General features: G+C 43.7%; 1 long non-coding RNA gene and 1 other non-coding gene across 3 annotated transcripts in view; both read right to left on the bottom strand.

Moving 5' to 3' along the window:
* The window catches only part of LOC136792647 (uncharacterized), a 61116-nt gene that overhangs the window by 14502 nt on the left and 25839 nt on the right, over window positions 1-20775 (bottom strand). For both annotated transcript variants that reach the window (XR_010836736.1, XR_010836737.1), the window contains exon 2: window positions 10940-11079. This is a non-coding gene — a long non-coding RNA (uncharacterized lncRNA). The remainder of the gene's footprint in view (window positions 1-10939; window positions 11080-20775) is intronic.
* Window positions 11554-11626, bottom strand: TRNAK-UUU (transfer RNA lysine (anticodon UUU)). The gene has a single exon. It is a non-coding gene; the product is annotated as a tRNA-Lys (tRNA).

Raw genomic sequence — 20775 nt, 5'->3', positions numbered from 1 at the left:
CCCGCGTGCAGGGACAAAGACCCAGTGCAGCCACAAACAAACAAACAAACAAACAAAACCAAAACCCAACAGGAGGACTTCCTTGGCGGTCCATTGCTTAAGACTTTGCCTTCCAGTGCAGGGGGTGTAGGTTCGATCCCTGGTCAGGGAGCTAAGATCCTACATGCCTCGCGGCCAAGAAACCAAAACATAAAACAGAAGCAATATTGTAACAAATTCAATAAAGACTTTAAAAATGGTCCACATCAAAAAAAAAAATTTAAAGAAAATGATATCTATTTTTTAAAAATAAATGAAATAAAACCCCAACAGGGAATTCCCTGGCGGTCCAGTGGTTAGGACTCTGCTCTCTCACTGCCGAGGTCCTGGGTTCCATCCCTGGTCAGGGAACTAAAATCCCACAAGCCACGAGGCACAGCCAAAAAAAGTTAATTAATTAAAAAATAAAACCCCAACATATCAGTGCAGTGTGTCACCCCCAGAACCATCTTCAACCCTCACTCTCTGGCTCGTGTCTAGCCTGCAGGAGGTGAAAGATCAGCCTTCTATTCTTTGTTAAAGCACTCAGCAACCCAGAAATAAACATGGATGCTGATGTTGATCTGAGAACTAAAGGATATCTTTCAAGTCTAATAAATGTGATAAAAATAAACAACATCCTTTCATAAATTTAATGGAGCATGGCTCTGTGTTTATCTTGTGTCATGTACTTGAGATTACCCCATTGGAAGAAGAAAACACTTGATTAATGCAGGGAGTCTGCAGCAGTTGGAAAATATTTTTCTACTTCCTGCCATGCCCTTTTTTTCTTCTCTAAGGAAGTTGTTAGTGGTATACTTTACAATAATGGAAATGCAGCAATTTCTAGTGAGAAGTCCAACACATCCCTGAGTCACAGCTGCTCTCCCACTTGGTAATTAGTTAAAAAAGGATTCCATGTCCTTTTTCTTCCATCCTGTGGCTGAAGAGTTTTACTTTGGGTGTTTATGACACCTGAGAATAATGATAGCAACAATAATAAATTTATCACTTATTGAAGTTCTGGACAGAATACTTTCTAGAAATTATTTAACCACACAATCCTATGAGATGGACACTGTTATTATTCCCATTTTACTGATAAGAACCTAAGGTTTTGAGGTTAGGTGTCTTGCTCAAGGGCATACAGGTAGTAAATGGTGGACAAGGGGGTTTAAGACCAGTTCTAACTCCTATTCTCACTTGAATGATTATGCCCACCTCCCACAGGACTGAGGCATTGAAGGAAGGGTTTTTGAGCCTGAGTATGATTAGAGCATCTCCTGGGTACCAGACATTGCTCCAGACGCTGGAGATACAGAACCAAAGCAGACAAAACCCCTGCCCTTCCAGAGCTTACATTCTAGTGAGGTCAGTGAGATGAGATGTAAAATCAACAAAATAAATGATCAACTACATACTAGTTAAGTGGTGACCTATGATATGGAGAAAAATAAACCAGGACATGAATATATAGGATATGAGAGCAGGGGTTGCAATTTTAAATACAACAGTCAGGAAAGGCTTAGTTAAGACGGTGAGATTTCAAGAAAGAGCTGAAGGAGGTGAGGAAGTGAGCCCTGTTGCTGTTTAGAGAAGAACAATCTAGGCAGATGGAATGTGCAAAGGCCCTGAGGTAGCTGTTCTTGGCATGTCTGAGGAACCCAGAGAACACTAGTGTGGCTGCAGAAGTACCTGAGTGAGGGGGAGGATGGTAGATGAGGTGAGACAGGTACATGGAGGCTGGGTGGTGCAGGGCCGTGTGGGCCATACAGTCGCCCCACCTCCATGCTCGGGGGATACGTTCCAAGAGCGCCCAGTGGATGCCTGAAACAGCAGATAGTACCCAACCCTATATATTCTATGCTTTTCCTATACATACATACCTGTGTTTAAAAGGTATGTATGTATTATAAAGTTTAATTTATAAATTAGCCAGAGTAAGAGAATATCCGAATTGCCAGCATCACTACTTTTGTGCTTTGGGGCCATTATTAAGTAAAATAAGTCACTTGAACACAAACACTGTGATACCATGACAGTCATCTGTTAACTAAGTGACTCATAAGTAGGATAACCTGGATGATTCACGTCCTGGGTGGGAGAGAGTGGATTTCGTCACACGACTCAGAACAACGGGCAATTTAAAATGTATGAGGGAATTCCCTGGCGGTCCAGTGGTTAGGACTCGGTGCTCTCACTGCAGGGGTCTGGATTCAGTCCCTGGTTGGGGAGCTAAAATTTAAGTTCCCTCAAGAACAAAACACAAGACAAACAAAAAACCCACTTATGAAGTGCTTATTTCTGGAATTTAATATTTAATATTTTCCGACAGTAGGTAACTGAAGCCGTGGAAAGTGTAGCAGCAAGTGAAGGGGGCCAACAGGGCACTTCACCATCTACTGAGAATGCGATGGGGACTCACTGGAGGGTTTTGAGCAGAGAAGTGACGTGCTCTGACTTAAGTTTTAAAAGGACCCCTCTGGCTACCGCGTGAGATGAACTCGAGAGGGGCGGGGGGGAGGCGGGGAGCCCAGTTAGGAGCCTCCTGCAGCAAACTGGGTAAGAGATGATGGTGGACAGTCCCAGGGCAGGAACAAAGGAGGGAATGACCAGTAGCTGGGTTCTGAACATAAATGGAGGCGAATTCGAATTTGCTGATGAACTGCGGGATATGAGATAAAGATAAATGTTAGGATGCCCCGGAGATGTTCATTTTGGGTGAGTCCCATGTGAGGAGTTATGAGAACGTGACTTAAAATCAAACTAGAGATATATTTTACCGTGGCTGAGGTCATAGAGAGGCTTGAGGAAGGAAAAGCTATTTATAAAACAGGCTTCTGGGAATTCCCTGGTGGTCCAGTGGTTAGGGCTCTGCACTTCCACTGCCATGGGCCCTGGTTCAATCCCTGGTGGGCGAACTAAGATCCCACAAGCTGTGCAGAGAAGCCAAATAAAAAATGAAAAAAATAGAATGGGCTTCTGTGAGCAACTTTTACTCCATGCAGGCAGCTCATTGCCAAGCTGGAGTCACTGGAAGAGGGGCTTCCAAGAGTGTACTTGGTGGATGCAAATGGACAGGAGGTTATCCAGTGTGATAGAAAATTCTGTAAAGATAATTTCTTTTCCTGTCTTTTATCTTCTAGAGAATATCTTGTCTAACCCAGCCTGAGGGAAGAACATCTGTCACAAACCCTCATCAGGCAGAAACCCACAGTGGTGCCTGAAAGGAGATGGGTCAGTTAGTGGCTCACAGAGGAGAAGATTCTGAGGGTGAGGGTGGGCTCTGAGATATGCAAAGCCTGACTATGAATGGAAATAGGCTTATCAGACCGGAATCTTGCCAGTTCCAGAGGAAGTCGGGAACAAGGAAAGGGGAAGGTTTAGGGGTAGCTGGAGTAGGGCAAAAGGACCTTTATCTACATTGGGAGATCTAATCCAGAAGCCATGGAATACTCGAAAAGCCAAGGAAGGCATGGAGGTCATTTCCATGGATAAAGGTAGTTTGGGGATTGGGAAACGAAATCAGTCTAGAATAACCAGAAAGGGCTCTTCTTCTATCCCCACCCTTCCCCTCCCAAAGTGCTCTAGACTCGGACATAGATTTTAAAACGAAATCTATTTTTGGAGGGGCTTGGGCGACTTTCTTGACACTTAGTGGGAATAACTGCAAAACTCTGCAGTGTCCCACGATTGGAAAACTCTGGAAAAAAACCAGTGGTCTGTGGCACAGTGATAATCATAGCTCACCTTTACGGAACACTTGCTAAGTGCCAGGCACTGGGAAGGCAAGGAAAGTGCATTTTCTCATCTAATCCGCACTCAATCTGAGGAGGCAAGTGCTATTTCTCTTAAAATAATTTCTTCACTTTTAAAAATGTTAATTATTTTATTCGCCCACGGGGCCTGTGGGATCTTAGTTCCCTGACAAAGGATCGAACCCGTGCCCCCTGCAGTGTAAGCACAGCCTTAACCACTGGACCGCCAGCGAAGTCCCCACAAGTGCTATTGCTATCCGTAGTTTGCAAATAAAGAAAGAGGCCTGGAGAACCAGGTAATTTGCCCAATCCCACTAAGCCAGTTAGAGGCAGATCTGAGAGCCTAACCTCCATCCATCACACCCTAAAACCTGTGCTCTCTCTCACTCTGAGGCTGGGCAGGGGACCCGCAAAAGGGAGACTGAAGGGCTTTTGTGGAGGAGTAATTTCTTTTCTCTGTGTTCTCAGAAGTGGGCCACAAAAGGCTGAAAGCCAGTGAACCTTGATTTCAAATTGAGTCGTTAGTTTTCTCAACATTTGACTCAGAAAGAAACACCTTCCTTTTTCCTTCTTGAAGTAATTTAATTTTCACATTATAGTTGAAGGGAAATCCTCTATTTACCTAATGCTTTCCTGTTCAGTCCTTTCAGGCTATGAATCTTGTATATTTTATATACACAAAGGTGACTTTTCCTTCCTTGAATGACCAACGCTTATCAGCACAAGCAACTGATACCGAGCTCATAAATATGTCACTCGGAGTCAGCCTCAGCCCTTCTCTCCTCTAAGCCTAATTCTCATGCAACAGTTTTACTCCTTTCTTTTCTTGACCCCATGGAGACTGCCTGCACTCAGGCCCCCCAGCACCCTTGGAGTCTACTTTGGTTTCACTCCCCACGGGCAAATATAAAAATGAGTGACCGCTGCTTCCACGCCTAAGCCATTGCAGCAGGAGCCCGCAGACAATATAAAACAAGGTCCGTGGAGCCAGCGCCTTCCGATTCCAATTAAATATTTCCTGTAAGTCTGTGCCAATTGTGCATCTTGGAAGGACATTTGAAAGCAGAAGTTTGAACTCACGGGGACCCCGTTGCCTTAAAAACCTGTTTCCTGTTTGACAAGATTTTACTAGCAGGAGCAAAGTAGCACATTCAGCAATTGTTAGTGGTTTAGATGTGCAAAGGTGGTGGTTTCCTCTCCTGAGGGCCCACCGGCACAGCCTCATTGAGCTGCAGATTTCTCTCTTCCAGATAAATCTCTGTGAACATTAGACCCCTATTCCAAAGGGCCCTAATGACATTTCCAGGATTACAGGAAATATTTGCTTATCTCCCTATCTGTACATCCTCCCCTGTGCTATCTTATAAAGTTTGAAAAGCTCTTCAAGACAACTTCACAGACGTTATTATCACCATTTTACTGTTGAGGAAAGTGAGGCTCAGGGTTCAGATGTTAATAAGTTTTGTATAGAGTATTTCAGATTGCCAGGGACTAGGTGTTCAAGGTGTTCCTTGTGCCATGACTTTGCCCAAGTTCCTAAAATGTTCTTTGTTTCAGTTTCTCAATTCATAAAATGAGGTAAATGGCAGCAGGAATTTGACATCACAGATTGGAAAGACCTTTAAGCTGGTCCTCAGAAAGGCACCACAGTAATCACAAAGTGTCATCACTTTGTGTGTTTAAAAATTATCATTATCACTAGTAAAAAAATTACCTTAGGCCTGAAACTCAAAGCACTCCATGATCTAGTCCTAGTCTACCAGTCCATCAGGCCACAACCCCCTTTTCCCACTCCCCCATCACACACACACACACATACACACACACACACACACACACACACACACACACACACACACACAGACCCCACAGAGGTTATCCCTTTTGTCAAACTTTATTTACCCTCTGGATCTTTGTCCACACGGTGCCTTGTACCTGGGACACTCCACCCTCCTGACTGTGGTCCCACTACCTTCAAGAGGGCTCCCCATCCCGCTTGGGGATCAGGCTGGTGTCATACAGAGCATTAGTATCACAGTTGGAAGCCTCATGTATCATCAGTATGGTTTCGGCAAATGACTTAGCCTCTCCGAGTCTCCGCGCTCATCTCTAAGATGGGCTAACACCCTTTACCTCACCATATTATGAGGACTAAACGACATACCCACGTAACCCCCAGGCCCAGGACAGGCACAGAATATACCTGAGCCCCTACCTCCCATCCCCTCAGCCAAAACTCACTCCTTCCCTTGTGCTGTGAATCGACTTTGCTTGTACCTGTCTGACAACAGTCACCAAAGTCTAGCTTGTGTTATTGTCATCATGTCTGTCTTTGCTGCCTGCGTGAAACTGTAGGCTCTTTGAGAGCCAGAAAATGTCGATTTATTTTTGTGTCCACTACTGTCCTCACCTCACAGTAAGTCCTCTGCGCTGGTGATAGAACTTCAGGAATATTATCGACAGGTTCTCCTGGACCTGCTTGCCTTGTGGGGTGGGCGTGACTAATACTCCTGGTGAATCTGCAGAGCACGGAAGCTGAGCCATAGAGGGGCCAAGCGAGTGAGAATTCCAGGGCTCGTTCCAAGGCTCTGCCTCCAAACTGCCTGCTCTTACTGTGTCCGCTTTGCACAAATTTAAACGTGAACTTTCTGCATGACCATGTGAGTAAAATTTGATAGAGTGAGATTCAAGCATTCAGTTAACAAATGAATAATACTGATACTTTTAATGGATTCATTCTAGGTAGCTAGACCTCTTATTCATATGATATTAATCTCATGAAAGGCCTGAGATGTGGCATTCCCCACCGCCCCTGCATTTTGCAGCACAATGATGCTTAGTACTTGTGATGTCTTGGGCTAGGTTCTAGAGGTATCCATTAGTGAACACCAAGTTCCTGTTTGTTAAAATCGCAAAGTAGTGACAGACACTGGCAAACAGATCATTAAATGCATATACTAAGTTATAAGTTATATTCTCCACAGAAAGGAGAATAATTTCTCATTTTGGGGAATGAGAAATTATCAGGAACCAGGCAATATTTGAACAGAATCCTGAAGGATGAGAGTTCAGAGGTCAGATAAAGGAGAAAAGGCAATTCTAGGAATAGGGAACAGTGTGTTCAAGGTCAGGGAGGAAAGAACAGCGCGTATTTTAGTTGTGGTGGAAAGAGGAGGTGAAACTCAGGCTGGGGCAGGACTACGTGTCAAGCCAAAGAGCTAGAGCTTGGCTTTTTTTTTCTGTAGGTGATGGGGAGCCATCAAGGGTTGAGCACAGGGCTGGTTGGGGGAATTACTCTGGTGTTTTGTGATGATCACTGGAGGTCTTGGAGCAGGAGGAGATCACGAAGATGCCCTGGGCTATAAAATTTTATCTACATTGAAAGTTATTCTAATACAAATATAAATTCGTTGTTATGATTATTATCCCTGGATATTATAAAAATAAAGCTTCTTCTATTTTATTTTATTTATTTTAAATATTTATTTATTTATTTTGGCTGCATTGGGTCTTCGTTGCTGCTCGTGGGGCTTTCTCTAGTTGCGGTGCGCGGGGGCTACTCTTCGTTGAGTTGCGTGGGCTTCTCATTGCAGTGGCTTCTCTTGTTGTGTGCAGAGCACAGGCTCTAGGCGCGCAGGCTTCAGTAGTTGTGGCTCGCGGGCTCTAGAGCGCAGTCTCAGTAGTTGTGGTGCACGGGCTTAGTTGCTCCGAGGCATGTGCGATCTTCCCGGACCGGGGCTCGAACCCGTGTCCCCTGCATGGGCAGGCAGATTCTTAACCACTGCACCACCAAGGGAAGCCCAAGCTTCTTCCATTTTAATGCTTACTTCTTCTTTGGATAAAATTGAGAAGAAATATGCTGGGTATCCAAAACACTTCCTTAAAGGGGCAGAAGATCACCAAGAAATTTCGCCTTGTGGTATGTTTTGGCCCACAGTATGGTAACTGTTAATAAGTATTTCATACATTAGTGGAAATAAGGCTTGTCTGAGGGTGTCTCTGAGGACAGTGTCCCCGGCATTCTCTTCGTGGAGCTGGCCATCCCCAGCACTGCTGCAGGCAGGGCACAGCGTAAGCATCCACCCGTCTGGCTCAGCCCCACTTGCCCGAAGCGAGTGAAATCTTCAGACACCTACTACACATGCGTGTGTATTCTGTGCTACGTATCTGTGTATTTTTAAAATAGGGGTGGAGAAGAATACATAGGGTATGGGAGAAAGAAAATCCAGAAACTTTCACTGAGCCCAAAGTTTCCAAAGGCTTCCCCTGATCCGCCCAATTCCTATGCAAGCAGAGTCCTGGCTGTGGAGCCACTGCGTTCCCACCCGCGCAGCCCCGAGGAGGGCCCGGGGCTCCTGCCCGTATCGGTCCCCTGAGGCTGCCTCACCTGACCAAGCCTGCGCAGAAAACGTCCTTGAACAGCTTTTTTCTTTCTTCCTTTCTTTGTTTTTTAAACAACACCTGACTGATCCCACGTGAAATGTCCTTAACGAAGTGAGCTCACCAACAGATGGTGCTGGTGGGACCAGTCCCTGTGCAAACACCCTCCTCAGCCCGGACAGGGCTGGCTCCTGGCTTTCCGTGTCAGTTTTTAACCTTCCATTTTCAAGGATTGAGTTTCTTGTTCGTTTGCACCTTCCTGCCGTGGCCTAAGAGGAAGGCCGTCATGTGTAGTAGGGCAGGTGCTTCCTGGGAATATGACATCCCCAAGGTCACATGGGTGGGCTCACTCCTCCTTTGGGGTCCCCAACTCCAAACCCCACCTTCCCCATGTGTGGCCTGAACAGACCATCATAAAGTTCTAGAGGTTTCTTCCAAGGACATCAGGCATTGGCTTTTGGATCAGTGGAGCTTCCAGAAGCTTGGAATTCTGCCCCGAGGCCTGGTGGCATTTCATGGTGCTTGGCAGAGCTGATGCAGGCTTGATGACGTCTCTACATGGGGAAGAAGGCCTCAGGGTGACCGACCACCAGGCTGGACACTGGCCCAGGTGTGGTACCTGTGGAAGGGGTGAGTCCTAGCCCTGGTCACTGGCCTGCTCCTTTATACGTCTGCCTAAGTCTGGAGGGTCTCACTTCCTCCTGAAATGGAGAGAGAAAGGCCCCAGGGTACTGGAACACAAGCTGCTTTGGCTCTGCCTGGTTATTACACCTCCCTCAACCCACCCTGCCTTTCACCAATCTCCACCGCTGTCGCCTGGAATCTCCCAGAGAAGGGAGGATGGGAGTGGGGGAGAAGGATGAGTGTGCATCCCAATGGTCTCTGGGGACACTCAGGTAAGTACTGAGACGGTGCAGAGGATCAGGAAGAGAGCCTGAGCCCGGTTCTTGCTCTGGGGTGGAGGCAGCTGGTACGGGAGGGAGAGGCGTTGGAATCCTTTGCTTTTCTACTAACGAGCCTCAGTTTCCACTTCTGTAAAGTGAGAGGGACAGTCCTTTTCTCGCAGATGGCACAGGTATGCTTCTCCTATCATTGGTCCTGGCTCCAAGCCTTCAGGAGCATGGACAAGACCGTCGGGAGAGCTCCCACCACCTCCTGTCTGTACCAGAGCTTTCTGAGGCTGGAAGGACTTAAAGGTCATCTGGTCAGCTTCCTGCCCTTGGTAAGCACGCAGGTTAACCTGTGAAGGAAAGCCAGGGTCGTGTTCGAGAGGGGTACCAAAGACGAGTTTAGAGGGAGTGGCCTGAGTAGGCCCGGGTGATGGAGGGCCTTCTGCTTGATGGCAATGCTCCTGCTGAAGTCCGTCTGCTCTCCACCCTTGCTGGATAACACGTCAGAATGATGACTCTAGTCCCCCTTCAGACTTCTTCCCCATTCCTCAGAGGCCTTTTCTTTTTTTAAAAAAAAATTAGTTATTTATTTTTGGCTGTGTTGGGTCTTCGTTTCTGTGCGAGGGCTTTCTCCAGTTGCGGCGAGCCGGGGCCACTCTTCATCGCGGTGCGCAGGCCTCTCACTGTCACGGCCTCTCCCGTTGCGGAGCACAGGCTCAGTAGCTGTGGCTCACAGGCTTAGTTGCTCTGCGGCATGTGGGATCTTCCCAGACCAGGGCTCAAACCCGTGTCCCCTGCATTGACAGGCGGACTCTCAACCATTGTGCCACCAGGGAAGCCCCAGAGGCCTTTTCTTTATCCACAGTGCCTTCTTTTGGATGGCATTTCTTAAGCTTTTAAATATCTAAAAGGCTTTTAAATGTCTAGTTCTGTTTAAAATGCAGACATGTATACATGTGTAAATACAAATAATTTTTAGCTAGAAAAATGAAGTCCAGCTGACTGAATGAGGACAATATTCAGTATTTCATTGGATAATTCATCTGATTTCTTGGAAGGCATGTTTGCTCAAAAGCAAAGCCTTAGTGGTTGCTTGCTTAATTTTGATTTTTTTTTCAATAAAAGACATTACAATGATAAACCAATGAGCTATATATGAGTTTTTAAAATTAAAAATGACAACAATCAAAACCCATTGCAATGCACTGATTATATATAAAGAAGGTGGTTTAACAAACACATTCAAAACATGGCACACAAAGGCTGTGAAAAATAAGATGTGGAACCAAAGTGGCAAAATGAAAAACATTTTTTTCCAGACAATTTAGATTGGCGGGCAGATATATTTGTGTTAAACATTTCAAGGAGCCTGGAACAAGGGTATTTTCTAAAGATATTATTAAAATTTAATCTAAGTATTATAGATTGATTAATCTTATTTTTACTCTCTAGCCCCTCTGCTCATTATTCTGGCACCGCTTACAGTTGACTCATGCTTCTGTGAAATTTCGAGCAGAAATCTGGTTCTTGTTTTTTTTTAACTTTTTAGTTTATACTGGCCTATAGCTGATTAACAATGCTGTGTTAGTTTCAGGTGTACAGTATAGTGGATTCAGTTACACGTATACATGTATCTATTCTCTTTCCAATTCTTTTTCCATTTAGGTTGTTACAGAATATCGAGCAGGGTTCCCTGTGCTATACTGTAGGTCCTTGTTGGTTATCCATTTAAAATCTAGCAGTGTGTACATACATGTCAGTCCCAAACTCCCTAACTATCCCTCCCCACCACCTTTCCCCCCTGGTAACTGTAAGTTCCTTCTCTAAGTCTGTGAGTCTCTTTTTGTTTTGTAAATAAGGTAAAGAAATCTGGTTCTGGTGATCACCACTCACCTGTCCCAGCTCGAGGTGACTTTTGGGGTCCTTGTGTAACTTTCCATCGGCGGTGCCCCCTTCCGTGAGCCTGGCTTGACGGCCTTTCCCTCACTGGCTCTTGCTCTGTTGGGATCTTTGCTCTCCTTCCAGGTGCTCACCTGTGTCATGGGAAGAGGTAATGCCGTGGCGCAGGCCCAGCGTGAAGCGTGTGCCTCTCATGAAGATACACGTCCCCCCCATTGAAAGCAGGCACTCCTCATTCTGGTGTTACCCTAAAAACACTCACAGCACAAGCAGCATGGGACCTTCATCCAGGGAGGTGGAAGGAGCAAGGCTTCTCTTGGTTTTGGGCGGAGAGGCCGTAGGGAGCAACGATGGAGGGGCAGTTACTCTCACCCAGCGCCTTCACGGCCAGCACTTGCTATCAGCACTTGACAAGTTCCCACCTGGATGACAATGGGTTTGAACACTGAGTGTCCTGCCCCTCCATGGATGAGGGCGCTCATTGTTGTGTGGGTAAAATACGGCTCCAACGCCCAGTTCCAAGTAATTTTTCAAACACCACATATCATAATAAGGCGAAGCTTGGTTTCCTTATTTCATTAAAAATTTAATCTTACTTATTTATTTTGTGCCTGGACAGGGACTTGAACCCTGGGCCCTCAGATTAAAAGTCTGATGCTCTACCAACTGAGCTACCCAGGCATTTGTGATTTTTCTTAAGACGTCTTAGCATATCAAAAAAGTATTTATGAGGGGTTTTAAAACCCTTGAGTAAAAAACCCAAAGAAGAAAAGAATAAACTAGAGGAAGAAAGTAAGGATCTTGTATTTCTTGAGTACTTATTCTCAGCACTGACTATGTGTCAAGCACTTTTCATGATCTTACTTAAGCCACGGGTTCGAGCCCTGGTCCGGGAAGATCCCACATGCTCGCGGAGCAACGAAACCCGTGCGCCACAACTACTGAGCCCGCGCTCTAGAGCCCACGAGCCACAACCACTGAGCCTGCGAGCCACACCTACTAAAGCCTGAGTGCCTAGAGCCCGTGCTCCGCAGCAAGAGAAGCCGCCGCAATGAGAAAACCGCGCACCACAACGAAGAGCAGCCCCTGCTTGCTGCAACTAATGAAGATCCAAAGCAGCCAAAATAAATAAATAAATAAATAAAATTTAATAATAAATAACGTGTTCATTCATGTGGACCTGAGCCATAGATTAGGTGTCAGTTTTATTATGTATTTGGTCATATTAAAAAGACATTTTTCTACTGCATAGCAGAGGGCACCATATTCAATATCATGTGATAAACCATAAAGGAAAAGAATATGAAAAAGAATATATGTATGTGTAAAGGAGTCACTTTGCTCTACAGCAAAAATTAAACACAACATAGTAAATCAACTATACTTCAATAAAATTAAAAAAAAAAAAAAAGACATTTTGGGACTTCCCTGGTGGTCCAGTGGTTAAGAATCCGGCTTCCAATACAGAGGACACCAGTTCAATCCCTGGTCGGGGAACTAAGATCCCACATGCCACGGGGAAACTAATCCCATATGGGGCAATTAAGCCTGCACGCTGCAACAAAAGTTCCCGTGTGCTACAACTAAGACCCAAAACAGCCTAAATAAATAAATAAAAGGAAATCTAAAAAAATTTTTTAAAGACATTTTTACAAAAGTAGAATTTGAGCACTTTTTAAGTAAATGAATATGGTTGGCTCCTTTGTTATACTTCTAAATACACGTCTGGGATTGACATTATAAATCAAATTGATTTTTCCTCAGGTGTATATTTTCAATGGTTTCTATTTCCAATGAGGATTAAAAGGTCCTCAGGCTGGTATTCCCTGATGTTTAGCAGTATTTGTGGGCGGCACCTGCTTTATACAGGTATTGGGCATCTCCCCAGATGTCTGAGATGGACGGTGCTCTGAGGGAGCATTTCCTCCACGATGCTATGGCTTACTTTGTATGAACTGTTGCCACACTTGTTTTATCTAGAGTTATCTGGAACATTTGGAGCCCTTTGATGTATATGAGCGAATGAAAGAAAACCTTTACTGTATTTAAACAACAAAAAGATGGCAGGCAAGACAGCCAAACCTGGTTGTGAGGAGGCCAGATTCCTGCAGAGCTTCCTGTCTGCCACGGACACACTGGAGATGACTGGCATTACCCCCGGGGTCACCAGTGTAGAGAGCTCTGGGTGTCTGGGGGACCTGCTTTCACCAGAGAACCACGGAGAGGGCGTGTGGCTTCCTGTGATGGGTGGCCCATTCTCCCTACAAGATGAGTGGTACCTGGCTACCCTGGGGTCTAAAGAAGATCTCAGAGTTAGCTGGACTTTTGTCATTAAGCTCAGGGGAAATACACACACACACACACACACACACACACACACACAAACCACACACACACATGAACATAGTATCATAGTATCAATCCCTTGGAGTGCCAAAGAAAATGGGAGAGAAATTCTGAGGCTTGTCTCCCTGCATCTGAGTTTCTACCCACAAGGCAGCCTGGAAAAGGAAAATGATATGGCTCCAATATTTTATTGAATAAATGATACGGCATCCAGTTATTCTGGGACGGGTTCTGTGTATATAGGTTGTAGGTCAGAACCATCCCATAATAATCAGCACCCTGGTCCAGGAGGCAAATGTCCCGTGCTCCTCCATACCCCTATGGCTTAGGGTTGTTCTTCTGAGGCATCTTTCCTCCCTTTCGGCTCCAAGTTCACTTGCAGCAGAGTTCATCTGTAAGAACATGTTCGTAGGAGGGAGGGAGGTGATGGGTGGTGCCCTGTGCCCTGCCAGGGATGGCTGCTTCTCTGACATACTGGTTCTAGGATTGGGAGTAAGTTTCCAGAAAGTACCTATTTGAATACACCCAAAGCGTTGTGGACTTCCTTGATGCTCTTTCATCAAATGTCTTTCAAAGCCTTATTAATAAGTAGAATGATTAACAAATAGAATGGTAGTTGTGGACCAGTGGTTCTCAACTCTGGCTGCCAGTTAGAATCTTCTGGAGCGCTCAAGATCTCAAGGATTGTATAGTTCCTTTGATGCATTGAAAACAGAGAAAACGGTGATCCTAGCAGGATATTTCTTTCTGAAACCACCCTCCAGTGCCTCACTTGCCCTTAATTAATTTTATTGGAGTTGACCCAAGTAAAAACCTATCTCATCGCATCCACCTCCCCTACCTGCCACCCACTGATTGTGTTAGGAAACAGAATCTGGCACCATGCCTGCCGGATGACATACAAGCCAAAGCGGGATGGTATGACGAATCAGGAGTAGCCCTTCCCTCAGCTGGAGATTCCTCCCACAGGGTCTGAAGCGCTAGCATTTGTAACCCAGCCCCTCTCCAGATCCGCACACCTGCCTGAAATCACTTCAGTGAGAAGGAAGGTCAAGAGCAGGAAAACAGCCCCTTACTCTTGTATAGCCATCTCAGTGATGGAAGTGAGATTGCCTCAATGTCATATTGTGCTTCGCCACAAAAGAAAAAGAACCCTGGAGTGTTCCAGAGAAGAGGGGTAACTTTCTCTGAATCCTGGCTGGGAAGGAATCTCCAGGGACGGATGGCTGGAGAATCAGAAGTAAGGAGAGCTGGGGACTTGTTCTTCTCGACGGCCGATTTTTAAAGTCTGTTTGGCTTGTGTTTCTGCAGAGTAAAACATAAGTTAAAAAGAAGGGGAGGGGAAATTAGGTCTTGAGAGAACTAGAGACTCAGGAATTACTTTTGTTGTTGTTGATGCTACAGTTAGTCCCTAAAAGAAGACAGAGTCGTAAGGGGAATGTAAACCCTCGCGCCACTGGTTTTCTGAGCAGCCTAGTTTGAGTGGAGCTTTAGCTGCCTGGGAAGGTAGAGCAGGTCCCATAGGGAGAAACACTCTTTCAGATGGGTTTGGGAATCCAGTGTGCTTTTTTTCACTCCAAAACATATTTATTGTCATCCCTCTAGGTAACTGTAGTTTGACAAATGTCTTGGTGGTAATGTTGTAAAGGAAAACCTGAGAGAGAGACTGCCTAGCTTAATTGCTAACAGCATTCACATCACGTTGAAAGGGTAGGACATTTAGGAAAATCTAGTTTAATTCACAAAGAAGATTGTTTCACACCCTGGCTGAGCCGGATCATTGACAAGATTAGATATTGTCACAGTTAGAGATAGAGCAAAAGACAAAACTAATTCAAAACAAACAAAAACAAAATAAAGTTCAGCGTGGACTTCAGTAAGAAATATAAAACGGTGGCAAAGGCACTGTGGTCATGTGACTTCCCAGCTTCCGAAGTCTGTGCTGGTGCTTTGTGAATATTTAGGTAGGAAGGAAGGGTTTGGTCAGGCTGGAGGGGAAAACAGAGGAAAGGGGTGGGAGAGCTGCTTGTTGCCCTGGGAACATGAGGGGGAGGGTGGCACTTCCTAGGCTGAGCGGGGCACCCAAGACAAGGTCCAGGTGCAGGCGCAGGTTGTGTATTCCTGAAACACCTGTACGGTGCTACTGGGAGGGGGTTTGTTCGTCCTGTTAATTGAGCCAGACAGGATGCTCGTGGATGTGTGCGACCCCTTTGAGCTGCCCAGAGCCCTGCATCTTTCTCAAACACTTTCCAGATTCCAAAACGAATACTTTCAAAGAGGAGTTAACACATTTGGGGGACAAAAATCAAACTTTGCTTTACTCTTTTGAACATGGAAATTTAAAGAAAGGTATTACTGTGATCATAGATGCACAAGGAAGGTAGACTTAAGAATCTTCATGCATCGTCCCATGTTGTCTCTTGCTCCCTGTTTTACAGTTGGAAACTGTAGATTTAGATGGTTGGGAAATATTAAATAAGGAAATCCGTGAGCCTCTTTGAGTGTTTAAGGCATGGGGTAGGGAATAGAACAAAATTGAATTGCTATGTTTCTTAGCAGTCAGTAGCAGTTTCAAAATATTCCGTGTTGGGCTTCCCTGGTGGCGCAGTGGTTGAGAATCCACCTGCCGACTCAGGGGACATGGGCTCGTGCCCTGGTCCGGGAGGATCCCACGCGCCGCGGAGCGGCTGGGCCCGTGAGCCATGGCCGCTGAGCCTGCGCGTCCGGAGCCTGAGCTCCGCAACGGGAGAGGCCACAACAGCGAGAGGCCCACGTACCACAAAAAAAAAAAAAAAAAAAAAAAAAAAAAAAAAATATATATATATATATATATATATATATATATATATATATATATATATTCCGTGTTCCAATTATTCCATTTCCATGTCATATTAAAAAAAAAAAAAGACTTTCTAGGGCAAGTGTATTTCTCAGACTTATGAAGTAATGTAGGAAAGTAATTGTATCCCTATAAAACAACTCCATTCAAAAGAAGAAATAAAAATACCCTTTAGGAATGGCAAAGGAAGGAAGCTGTGCCTGTGTCCAAGCACAAATGGGTTAGATTAGCATGATTAAAAACCAATTCTAAAGGAACACTGTCTCACCACACATCCAAATAGTTCTCATTTCCACTGCTTTCCTCCTCAAAAATTGGATCTTCTAAGGAAAGAAAACTTAAAGTAGATGGTGCTTTAAATTGTTTCAAACTCATGGTCTCATGTTCAACCAAAAGCTCTAATACATTAAGATAAATAATAGGTTCATCCAGTGTCCTTACTGGCTGTTTCAATTTTGACCAGGAGGACTCTCAGCCACCAACCTACCCCTCTATCTATCCGCCACTGGCTTTAGTCCTATTGGTCCCAAGAAGGAAACAGTGACTCCTGGGCTTGCTGAAGCATCTGGATGTCATGGCAGGTGAGTAATGACCCAAGGAAAATGGAGGAAGCCGAGGAGCTTAGACAAGTATTGCTTTGCCTTGGAGACTCTCTCTTCCATTCATAGTGTTATCTCCTGAGGGCTTTCCAGTAGACTTTAGGAATCCTCTATTTAAATTTTTGTTTTCTAATAATAAGAAGAGAAACTCCTTCTTCATTTCAATGATAAAATCAAATTTGTTTCCTGGATTTTTTTTCTTTCTATTTAATCTTTATCATCATCATTAGCATTTCATGATTTCATCATTAGAGTCTAATGTCATTAGCTTTAAAATAGAAATGTTATTATTTATAATGAGAAATAAAAGTTTAGGAAAATATTAAGAAGTGAAAATAAGAAGAAAAGAGTCACATATATTTCCACCAATCAAAAGATATAAAATGGTGTTTTGAGATCATTTGTGCTATCTTTTCGCCATATAATGATTTTCTAAAAATTCAACCTAGATGTAATATATAGAGAGTGAGAAGGCAAGACACAGACATTCTTGGGAAAAGATATTTGCAATAAAAGTGTCTGACAAAGGACTCATATCCAGAATATTGAAGAGTTCCTACAAATTAATAAGAAAAAGACAACCCAATAAAAAATGGGCAAAAGACTTGAATGGGTACATGTCTAAAAAAATGATATTCAAATGTCCAATGAACATATTAAAAAAATCCAACATCATTAATCATAAGGGAAATACAAATTAAAACCACAGTAATATACTCCTACACACCTAGCAGAATGACAAAAGTTACAGTGACTGATAATATCAAGTGTTTGGTGAGGATGCGGAGCAACTGGAACTCTCATATACTTCTCATAAGAGTGTAAATTGGCACAGTTCTTTGTAAATGATAGGATTTCCTATTATATATCCAACTTTTTAATTCATTCATCCACTGATGGGCATTTAGGTTGTTTCCATGTCTTGGCTATTATAAATAATGCTGCAATGAGCATGGGGGAACAGATATATTTTCAAGTTGGTATTTTTGTTTCCTTTGGATATATTCCCCAAAGTGGAATTGCTGGCTTATATGGTTGTTCTATTTTTAATTTCTTGAGGATCCTCCACACTGTTTTTCCATAGTGACTACACCAACTTATAATCCCACCAACAGTGCACAAGTGTTCCCTTTTCTCTACATCCACACCAGCATTTATTATCTTTTGTCCTTTGATGATGGCCATTCTAACAAGTGTGAGGTGATATCTCATTGTGGTTTTAATTTGCATTTTCTTAATGACTAGTGGTGTTGAACATCTTCTCATGGATCTATTGGCCTTTTGTATATCTTCTTTGGAGAAATGTCTATTCAGGTCCTTTGCCCATTTTTAAAATTGGGTCATTCATCTTTTGTTTTTGCTACTGAGTTGTATGAGAAATTTTGGATATTAGCTTCTTATTTGATAGATGGCTTGCATTTTTTTTTCCCATTCCACAGGTTTTTGTTTCACTTTGTTGATGGTTTCTTTTGCTGTGCAGAAGCTTTTTAGTTTGATGTAGTACCACTTATTTATTGTTTATTTTGTTGATTGTGCTTTAGGTGTCATATCAAAAATGACTGCCAACACCCATGTAAAGGAGCTGTATTCCCATGTTTTCTTCTAGGAATTACATGATTTGAAGTGTAACACTTAAGTCTTTAATCTATTTTGAGTTAATTTTTGTGAGTGGTGTAAGATATGGGTTCAGTTTTATTTTTTACCTGTGAATATTCACTTATTTCAGCACAATTTATTGAAAAAAATTGTCTTCTCTCCATTGAGTATTCTTGACTCCCTTGTCAAATATTAATTGACTGTGTATGCTTGGGTTTGTTTCTGGGCTCTTGATTCTGTTCCATTTGTCTATTTGTTTAATGTGAGTACCATACTGTTTTGATGATTATAGCTTTATAGTATAGCTTGAAATCAGGAAATGTGGTGTTTCCTGCTCTGCTCTTCTTTTTCAAGATTTCTTTGGCTATTCAGAGTCTTTCATGGTTCCATATAAACTTTAGGAGTGTTTTTTCTACCCCTGTAAAAAATGCCTTTGGAATATGGATAGGTATTGCATTGAATCTGTAAAGGGCTTTTGGTAGTATTGACATTTTAACCATATTAATTCTTCCAGTTCATGAACATGGGATACCTTTTCATTTATTTGTCTTTTATTTCTTCCATCAATTTCTTGTAGTTTTTAGAGATCTTTCACCTCCTTTGTTAAATTTATTCCAAAGTATTTTATTGATTCTGTATGTTAATTCTAAAGTCATTATTGACATCCCCTCAGACATTCTTATGCCCAGAGCCTTAGAGGAAAACTGTTTTTGCTTGTTTGCTTATTTTGTTCTTTGGCTGTGCTGTGTGGCATGTGGGATCTTAGTTCCCCGCTGATCGGGGATTGAACCTGGGTGACAGCAGTGAAAGTGAGAAAGCACCGAGTCCTAACCACTGGACTGCCAGGGAATTCCCTCAACACTTTTAGAACTAAAGTTACTAGTTTCACGTCAAAATCAGTTACTTAGGAAAAGACACTTTAGCATAATGCATGAAGGGCATAGATTTTGGAAACAATTACCAGCTTCAAATTCTGGTTCTATGACTTACTGACTTCCTTACGTCTCAGTTTTCTTATGCGTAGGATAGAAATAACACTCACCAGAAAGGACCTATGTTAGAATTCAATGAGAAAATTAATGTAGCACTAACTGGTCCTTGGTACATAGTAAGTGCTCAATACATATCTAATACTATTATTATTAGTGCTTAGCAGATGTGAGGCTATTAGAGCTCAATAGATGATAGCTAATCATTTCACTACGAAAGAGTTCTCAGGGAGTGTTTTGATTTCTCAAGTGTTCTTCTGTGGCTACTACTGACATCGACCAGAGAGCTTACTATTAGAGGAAGGAGCTATATTTGGAAGGGCTCAGGGATGTTGTGAAGGCCAGGTCACCAGGACAATGTCATCATTTGACATTAAGTAAAAGAGAAGAGGAGGTTGAGTTTGGGGCTGAAAATTTCTAAGATGTGAGCAAAGATATACTGTGAATTCTTAATTTCTCAAGAGATAAATAATACAAGTGCTCCCAGTCTCTGAAGTGGAGAATCAGGGTTGTGGTAGTGGAATGGCCAGATTAAGGCTGTAGGTGACCTTGACTTACTCAGATTAGTAGGCACAGCCTGGTAGCTGAGGGCTCTGAACCTGAGAAAGTGATCCCCGAGGTGGAGACCTGTGGAGCCAAGCAAGGTGGCCACTTCCCAGGGGTGGGTCTTGCTGCACCTGTGGCAGTGTATAGAGAGGTTGGTCCTTGGGATGGAGTGGTTGGAGTTCTGCATCTCAGATTTTTGCTCCACTTACAATGTCCTTATTCAAGCCTTCCTTGGACAGATCCCAGACTGGGGAGGGATCCCTCTCCTGATGGAAGCTGGAATATTTTACTCCATAATCATGCCCCTGCCCAGTGGCTGCTGCCCATCCCTCTCCCACCCACTCCAATGAACACTCACACCAGACAGAACCACCTTTGAACATTTCAGAGGCTTTTAGATCCTGGAAGTACTGCTGCTCTTTAGGAAGAACTAAATTTTTTTTTTTTTTTTTGTACGCGGGCCTCTCACTGTTGTGGCCTCTTCTGTTGCAGAGCACAGGCTCCGGACGCGCAGGCTCAGTGGCCATGGCTCATGGGCCCAGCCGCTCTGAGGCATGTGGGATCTTTCCAGGCCGGGGCACGAACCCATGTCCCCTGCATCGGCAGGCGGACTCTCAACCACTGCGCCACCAGGGAAGCCCTGGAAGAACTAAATTTATCAAACTTAATGTCCTAGACACCGTGACTCAGAAATTTAGTGACCCCACCCTACCCTTTTGAATTCATCTTTTTTCCTCAACCTTTTTTTCTTGAAAAATTTCAAGCCTATATAAAAGTTGAAAGAACAGTACAAGGGACATCATGATATCCTTCACTTAGACTCACTGATTTGTTCTATTGACATTTATTGAGCATCCACTGTATGCTTGGCACTCTGGTAGCCTTTGTGTAAACAAATATGAGTGAGTTCTG

This window comes from Kogia breviceps, chromosome 15, assembly GCF_026419965.1.
Source record: "Kogia breviceps isolate mKogBre1 chromosome 15, mKogBre1 haplotype 1, whole genome shotgun sequence".
Classification (NCBI taxonomy): Eukaryota; Metazoa; Chordata; class Mammalia; order Artiodactyla; family Physeteridae; genus Kogia; species Kogia breviceps.
Note: the sequence above shows the minus strand (reverse complement) of the source record. Positions and strands in the feature narration are given on the sequence as shown.